This window comes from Channa argus, chromosome 1 (assembly GCF_033026475.1).
Source record: "Channa argus isolate prfri chromosome 1, Channa argus male v1.0, whole genome shotgun sequence".
NCBI lineage: Eukaryota > Metazoa > Chordata > Actinopteri > Anabantiformes > Channidae > Channa > Channa argus.
In genome coordinates, this window is record NC_090197.1 from 6,235,426 (window position 1) to 6,244,115 (window position 8,690).

Here is an 8,690-nt window from a genome sequence, read left to right on the forward strand (position 1 = left end):
AGACAGTAGCTTTTCTGGTTACCTTTCACCAAATACAAGTCTGATCAAAAACACTTTTGACATGCTTTATTTTTTTCAGTTCTTATCATTGTATGTTAATATAGACATTTTCATTGTGATAATGATAATGTCTGTGCATCGACAATTGATCACTTTATGTCTTTTAAATATGTGTTTCAACTTTTATACAAAATCAAAAACATATTGAAAAAGCAAAACTTTTACCATAATTTTTAAATGACCCTCTATGATTCTCTTTTTACAACTCTCTTTGTTTGAAAGCAGTTTAAACAAAATAACACTGAAATAGTAATGGGTAACGTGTATCTTCCAAAAAGTACTTTGGGAGTACTTTTGTATTCTGGCCTTTCACAAAAATGTTGCTGCATATTTTGGTTAAGGAGAGAAGGTGGTTTGTACACTGGATCTTGGTCCAGTGTTAAAGTCCTTAAATCATCACATGAACAGACATGCAGTGTGTTTTCATACTGTGAAAAAGGGGAGTTTCACTGGTTAGAGGAAGATATGCAGAAGCCTTTTGGTGACTAATGTTGACTAGATTCCAAAAGTAACTGTTGCAGAGGTTGAACCACAGGTACATAAACATGACTCACTGATATGTTTGTATTTAACAAGTATAAGAAGGATGAGATTTAGTTGATATCAACATTGTCAGGTCATGTTATAGAGCAACACTCCCAGTACAGAAGACAAACCCTAAAGATTCACAATAACAGAAAGCTGAGGCTGCTCTCTCAAATTCTAATGTAACAAACTTATTTGAATATTTTCAGAGGAAATGCTAGAAGTATTCACTGCATTGTAGTAGATGAAAAAAACAAACAAATCAAAACACAATGCTCTCCTTTTATTGAGGTAAGTTCATTCCTGCCCACTACAGTAGTGAAAGAGTTACTGCAGGTGCATTCAGGGTTAAACAACAAGGTGCGTCTGTTGTGTTTGTTGGGTCTGGAAAGCATGAGAAATGACGACTTGCAAAACAAGTTCTGCAAAAACACAGCACATTTTGAAGTTTCATTCAGTCAATTCGAGGGATGAAAAACTCAAACACTGTAATGTCACCATTTTTTACAAATCACGGTGAACTTCTTCTGCCTTATGTTTGCTGTATGTAAATGCTTCTTTAACTTTGGATCTCTGAACAGGCCCAATGAGCACAGGCCCGTTGGGTCAGAGAACGGCTGCAAAAAAGCCTGAAAAATGTCTCAAAATGATGAACATCGCCCTGAAACTGTCAGACCGGTTCCCAGACCTTCACACGCCCAGATTCTCCTTAATGTTCGTGTTTTCCTCTATTACTTTAAATAAGTTTAAATATAACAAATGAGTATTTTATTCTGCAGTCCATAGTGTGGATATGATGTGGATTTGTTCATAGTTAGTTCAGTTTTCTTTACTTTACCTTGACTGACATAAAACTCATAAGACAGGTCCCCACAAATGTCCAAGCAGCAACAGGGGACAGTGTAAGAAGGTTTGGTTTCAGCTAAAAGTGCTGCATTTAAAATAGTACAAAAGGCTTTGTCCCCTCAGGGGTCGCCACAGCGGAACATGTTCCTCACGTTGATTTAACAGGCGTTTTTACGCCCGATGCCCGTCCTGCCGCACCCCTCCCGTGCTCGGGACCGGCACCGGGGTCTCGCCCTTTGTTGGCTGGGTCGCCTGACGGGGTGGGAGTCGAATACAAGTACAAACGTATTATCGGAAAAAATCTCGCATATTGTTGAATATTATTAGTTTTGGATGCGTTCATGTGTTCCTCACTATGGTGTCGCAGATGGAGCTACAGTTTAATTCCTTTATTTACTTATTGTCTTAATTTAATCATGCACCATATTTGTTTACATGTATCTATTTGTTATTTCATATCTTGATATGAAAAGTAACTACAGCAATGAGCTAAATGTAGCGTAGTGAAACATATTATAGAATGGAAATACTGAAATATTGTAGAAATACATCCAAATTGCGTTTAAGTACTTGAGGAAATGTACTTTCTAACTTCCCCCACTGCAGAAAACGTCATGTTTCTCATCCAGCGGCTCCTTAAAAGCAACACTATAGTTTAGGACAAATAAGGTGCTGAGTTACCTGTAACTTGGATTGATCTGCACCTAAATAACAAGTTACTTTAATCTCAGGACCATCCATTAAACATCTTCACACCTGGCTGTGACCTGTGATCTGTGCCTGATTCAGTTTGTTTGTCTGGTGTTTGGACCTGGACAGGATAGTCTGTAAAAGAGCATTTACACCCACCATCCCAGAGCTGAACAAGAACTGAAAGTCTCCTCATTTGTTTCACAGTGAAAAACACCCTGACATATTTCTTCACCACGTCGTCTGGACTCCAAACCATCCCAGAGTTCACAACCGTTGCAGTGGTTGATGGAGTTCAGGTGGGATACTGTGACAGCAACAACAGGACGGCACAACCCAAAGTAGACTGGATCACTAAATTTGCTGACTCCTTGTGCTGACGATGATCCTCAGCACTTGGAGTTGAACACTCAGGCCTGCAGAGACATGTGCGATGAGTCAAAAGCTCTGATTGAGGATTTAAATCAGCACTTTAACCAAAGTGGAGGTACAGTATATTATAAGTTATATATCTGTATCACCTCAGTGTGCTGTGCAACATTTCTTTATACATTTGTATGTTTACTCTTAGATACACACATTGTACTAACTTACACAAGATTTACTAACTTCAGTAAAAAAATCCATCATGATAAACTGCACACATCAGTTTGTAAATACAAATTATTATTGATGATTGGAGCAGTAGCATGCTGCAAACACGCTGTGCACGTTCTTCATTATAATGAAGGAGTTCAATCTAAGAGACGATTTAATAAAGTTACTGCTGCTGTGCCGCCTTTTCCCAGTACATGCAAACAGCAGTTCTCTCACTCTGGAGACATTAATTATGATCCTGCTGCTGTTTGACAGTTACAGATATCTAATAAACTCGGAGGTCAGACTCCTAGAAAAACAGCAGCTGTAAAAACTGTAGCTTCTGTTAACATGTCGGTAGAACTTGGATACATTCATACAATAAGATTCACACAGACTGAGGGTGAGTGTTACAGGCCAGAAGAGGTGAACAAAAATGTCCAACATTTAAACATTGTTACCAGAGTCTCAGTGATTGTAAAAGTCCAGGATTTGGTTGAATCTGTATCTGCTGCTCAGGATAAGATGTTCATTATTAGAACAGATGACTGAGGTGGACCTCACTCTGTCTCTCTCCCTCAGGTGTCCACATTTTACAGGAGTTTTATGGCTGTGAAGTGGATGATAAAACTGAAGAGCTTCATGGATTTGATCGCTACAGTTATGACGGAGAGGACTTCACGACATTTGACCTGAGGACATTGACGTGGGCGTACACAGAAAAGGCAGCCACGTTCCAAACCAAGTGGGAAAGACTTTATTCTGAAGTAGAGAACAACAATAACTTCCTCAAAACAATCTGCCCTCAGTGGTTGAAGAGTTACATGGACTATGGGAGGAGCTATCTGCAGAGAAAAGGTAGATTCACGTGGCTTAAAGATTTTAGGAAGTAAAGTGCACAAAAAGTTCAGTTACATGACCAACAGAGTGAGACACACTGGAATTAAAGATGAGATGGTCCTGAGTTTGAGTTTCAGGACATAATAAACTTCCAGTCTAGTTCTGCAGTTTCTGTTCTGGTGCTGTCACCTTTCACTTGGAAATGATACAAACATTACTTTAAAAGTACGACAGAATAAGATGGCAAACATGACTTCATTGACTGTACACTTCAGTCCATGTTTCATAGCCAAAAACCTGGTTCTGTTCTGTGACATTGTGAGTGCTGTCAGAACAGGCTGCTGTCTGCTGTCTTTCAGAAACCCTGTCATCCTGCCTTTCATGTGTCCTTTAAACTGTATGAATACACTGATCATGGTTCAACAGTTTCTATCGTCTACCTGATTCAGGATTTTGTCCTTGTGCAGATGTTGAAGTCCATATTGCTACTGTGCCACAGCAGAGGATCAGTTAATCAGTTATTGTTTGGACATGTGCTCATAGAAAATTGTTTATCTGTGTTTTATGTAGAAGAAAGTTTTATGGTAAATGCTCTGCACTTATTTAGCGCTTTTCTACCTGTTGGTACTCAAAGTGCTTTACACTGCTTCTGATTCACCCATTCACACTGACAATCACACACACACACACACACACACACACACACACACACACACACACACACTCCTACACCGATGGGGGAGCTGCTATGCAGCTGGCCAACACTCACCGGGAGCAACTAAGTTGGGGTTCAGTGTCTTGCTCAAGGACACATTGACATGTGACGGGAGGAGCCAGGGATTGAACCAACAACTGTGACATTGGTGGACAACTGCTCTACCTTCCTGCGCCACAGTCGCCCAACAATATTTTTTATTTTTATATTTTATATTTTTTCGTCTCTCTCTTCCAGTTCCTCCCTCAGTGTCTCTCCTCCAGAAGTCTCCGTCCTCTTCAGTCAGCTGCCACGCTACAGGTTTCTACCCTGACAGAGCCACAATGTTCTGGAGGAAAGATGGAGAGGAGCTTCATGAGGACGTGGACCATGGAGAGATCCTCCCCAACCATGATGGAACCTTTCAGATGAGAGTTGACCTGAAACTTTCATTGCTGCTACATGAAGACTGGAGCAGGTACGAATGTGTCTTTCAGCTCTCTGGTTTAGAGGACGACATTATCACCAAACTGGACAAAGGAGCGGTCAGAAGCAACGGAGGTAAGAAGGATTTCAGAGGACACTGGATGTTTGTTGGTAATTTAGCTGTTGTCCTTCAGTTCAGCTGGTTGTTTGGACTGTGAGACAAAACTTTGTCGCTGTGAGGAGACAGTGCCACCACTTCACTGCTGTGTTGCCCGTGTTTACCTTTTTATTTGTTTATTGCTGTCACCTGTTTTCAGTCTAACTTACAACCTATCATTATTTTTGGAGTCAAATCATTGATCATATTGTGATGGTTTGAAAGTTGAACCTGTTTCTGTTCTGACCTTCTTAATACTATTTATTTTGTTGTTTCTCCCCCAGAGAGGCACATTAATACGACCCTTCTCATCGTGATGATGTTTTTTCTTGTTCTCATCCTCATTGCTGCAGCTGGATTCATGTTTTACAAAAAGAAGACAGGTGAGATGGAAAAATGAGCATATTTGTAGCTTCAGCGACTTTCTCAGTACAGTACTGTTGGGGAGAAGTGGTAGGAAATAAAGTAATGATGTGGATGAGGAGTCAGATGACCTCTTTCAAGTTTGTGTCACTAAGTTCACTGCAGGACATGTGGATTAACTTTGTGTTTCTGACCTTACAGCTCCCGTTGGAAGCTTTGAGCTCTTTGAGAGACTGAATTCAGAAACCTGATTCACAAACACCTTGAGTTTCCTGCAGTGAGATGAAAAAAATCACTAACATTTGCCAAATTTTATACTTTACATCCAGTAAATCATTTGTGTTTTTTATGTCATTTATTTATGTTGATGCTGTTAAATGTTTTGACCATTTTGTGCACAAAATGTTTTTTTTTTTGATGTTGCTAACTACACTAGTGACCATCAGTATGACTAATGGAAGGACAAACAATGGTTATAACTGGACTATGGACTATGTACTGTATATTCACATGATGTTTCCCATCAGGACAGTTGAGCCAGTCGACATCCAGCCTGACCTAAGCAGATACAGTGTAGGTATAAACACAAAGCAAGCTGCTGAGAATCTGCTATTTACTTGAGCCAATGTAGGATCTGAAGGCAGCTCACAGGTACATCAGCTCAGGGACAGAGGAAGGTTAGCAGATTATTGAAGGTGCAGCCTGATTCCACATAAGGCCTAGTGAATGGCCATTTTATATGAACACTGAGCTTCCACAGCAATGTTCATCACTTTTTAGCCCATTTACTGTGTTTTAATCATTATACATTACATGATTATGTTTGTAACAGGTGTACAATTTTGTACACCTGGTACATATTTTCTTTTAATATGCTAATGCTTCACTTTTCAATAAAGCCCTTAAATATAATTTTAAAAACGTCTTTTTTTCTACAGTATGTCCACTTGTATATGACTGTAGTAGTTGTAATCATAAATACTGCCTGTGGAGGAAGAGACAAGCATAATCTAAAATGAACAACGCAGAAGTGGACTGCAAACATGAGGGGGGAGATCAGGTACTGTATGACATGCAGCAAAGGCCTCCAGCTGGACTTAATTCCAGAATGCATGTCCATGTCTATATTAATTTTAACATAAGAAGAATTATTTACAATTGTTTGAGTTGGTCTTCATTTTGCCCAGGGCCCAGCAGACACACATGCCAATCGTGTGTTTGTGTAGGTGAGCAGATAAGGTGTGTGTGTCTGTTCACATGGATTAAAATGTCATGAATACCATTATGGGGTGTGTCCTTTCACAAACTGTACATGGCCAATGGTCATTACTCAGTGCACATAGTAACACAACTACAAAATATCCTTCAGTTATATCCAAACAATGATGACAGTAGATTAGAAAAGTACTGATGAGGTTTGGAAAAATGAAAGTCTTTAGATTTCATGGAGCTCTTTTAGCCTGACACACGTAAAAGTTTCATGAAATAGGAAGGAAACATTTAAGTTGCAAGAGCAATAAAACACTAAGTTTATATTAAGTTTAAAACAAAGCTTTACAGAATAAGAATCAACTACATTATCTCACATAGTGAAGATCTTTGGCCTCCAACTAATCTGAGCAGTCAAGTCAGTTTATTGTAGCCTAATATCAGGTATCAATATCATTAATTTAAATTTAATGCAATTTAATTTAATTAATTTAATGCAACCGCAAGGGGCCACAAGCCAGTGTCTTCTTGTGCCAGTCCCAAGTCTGGATAAATGCAGAGGGTTGTGGCAGGAAGGGCATCCGACGTAAAACACATGCCAAATCAAACATGCGAACCGTGACAAAGACTTCCATACCGGATCGGTCGGGGCCCGGGTTAACAACGACCGCCACCGGTGCTGTTGACCTACAGGGTACCAGTGGAAATTGGACTACTGTTGGTCGAAGACGAAGAAGAAGAGGAGGAAGGTGTGTTCGTAGGCAGAGAGAGAAGAGGAAAGCTAAGAATGTAGGACTGACAGTAGGGACTTTGAATGTTGGTACTATGACAGGGAAGGATAGAGAGTTGATCGACATGATGCAGAGAAGGAAGGTGGACATACTGTGTGTCCAGGAGACCAGGTGGAAAGGTAGCAAGGCTAGAAGCTTAGGAGCAGGGTTTAAGTTGTTTTACCATGGGTCAGATAGGAGGAGAAATGGAGTAGGAGTTATATTGAAAGAGGAGTTTGTGAGGAATGTTCTAGAGGTGAAAAGAGTATCAGACAGGTTGATGAGTCTGAAGCTGGAAATTGAAGGGGTGATGTTCAGTGTTGTGAGTGTTTCTGCCCCACAGGTAGGATGTGAGTTAGAAGAGAAGGAGAAATTCTGGAGTGAGTTAGATGAAGTGATGCAGAGCATCACCAGAGGTGAGAGAGTTGTCATTGGTGCAGATTTCAATGGGCATGTAGGTGAAGGGAACAGAGGTGATGAGACAGTTATGGGCAGGTTTGGTCTTCAGGACAGAAACACAGAAGGTCAGATGGTGGTAGACTTTGCAAAGAGGATGGAAATGGCTGTAGTGAACACTTTCTTTCAGAAGAGGCAGGAACATAGGGTGACATATAAGAGTGGAGGTAGAAAGACTCAGGTGGACGACATCTTGTGTAGATGTTGTAATCTGAAAGAGATCAGTGACTGTAAAGCATTGGTAGGGGAGAGTGTAGCCAGACAACACAGGATGGTGGTGTGTAAAATGACGCTGGTGATGAGGAAGATGAAGAGGACAAAGGCAGAGCAGAGGATGAAGTGGTGGTCTGCATCAGACAGATGAGGTTAGACAAGAATCTCCATGGACTATGATGTTTGCAGATGACATTGTGATTTGTAGCGAGAGCAGAGAGCAGGTGGAGGAAAATCTAGAGAGGTGGAGGTCTGCTCTGGAAAACAGAGGAATGAAGTTTAGCCGCAGAAAGACAGAATACATGTGTGTGAATGAGAGGGACCCAGGTGGAATGGTGAGGTTACAGGGAGCAGAGGTGAAGAAGGTGCAGGGCTTTAAGTACTTAGGGTCAACGGTTCAGAGCAACGGAGAGTGTGGAAAAGAGGTGAAGAGGCGAGTGCAGGCAGGTTGGAACAGGTGGAGAAAAGTGTCAGGTGTGTTGTGTGATAAAAGAGTATCAGCGAGAATGAAAGGAAAGGTGTTCAAGATGGTGGTGAGACCAGAGATGTTGTTCGGCTTAGAGACAGTGGCACTGAAGAAAAGACAGGAGGCAGAGCTGGAGGTAGCAGAGCTTAAGATGTTGAGGTTCTCTTTGGGAGTGACGAGGATGGACAGGATCAGGAATGAGGACATCAGAGGGACAGCTCATGTTAGATGTGTTGGAGATAAAGTCAGAGAGGACAGATTGAGGTGGTTTGGACATGTTCAGAGAAGACATTGTGAATATATCGGTAGAAGGATGCTGAGGTTGGAGCTGCCAGGCAGGAGGTCTAGAGGAAGAGCAAAGAGGAGATTTATGGATGTAGTGAGGGAGGACATGAAGTT

At 41.0% G+C, this 8,690-nt stretch overlaps 1 pseudogene; it reads left to right on the top strand.

The window, feature by feature from the left end:
* Positions 1-1,611: 1,611 nt before the first annotated feature.
* Positions 1,612-6,377, top strand: LOC137102506 (major histocompatibility complex class I-related gene protein-like; annotated as a pseudogene).
* Positions 6,378-8,690: the final 2,313 nt, after the last annotated feature.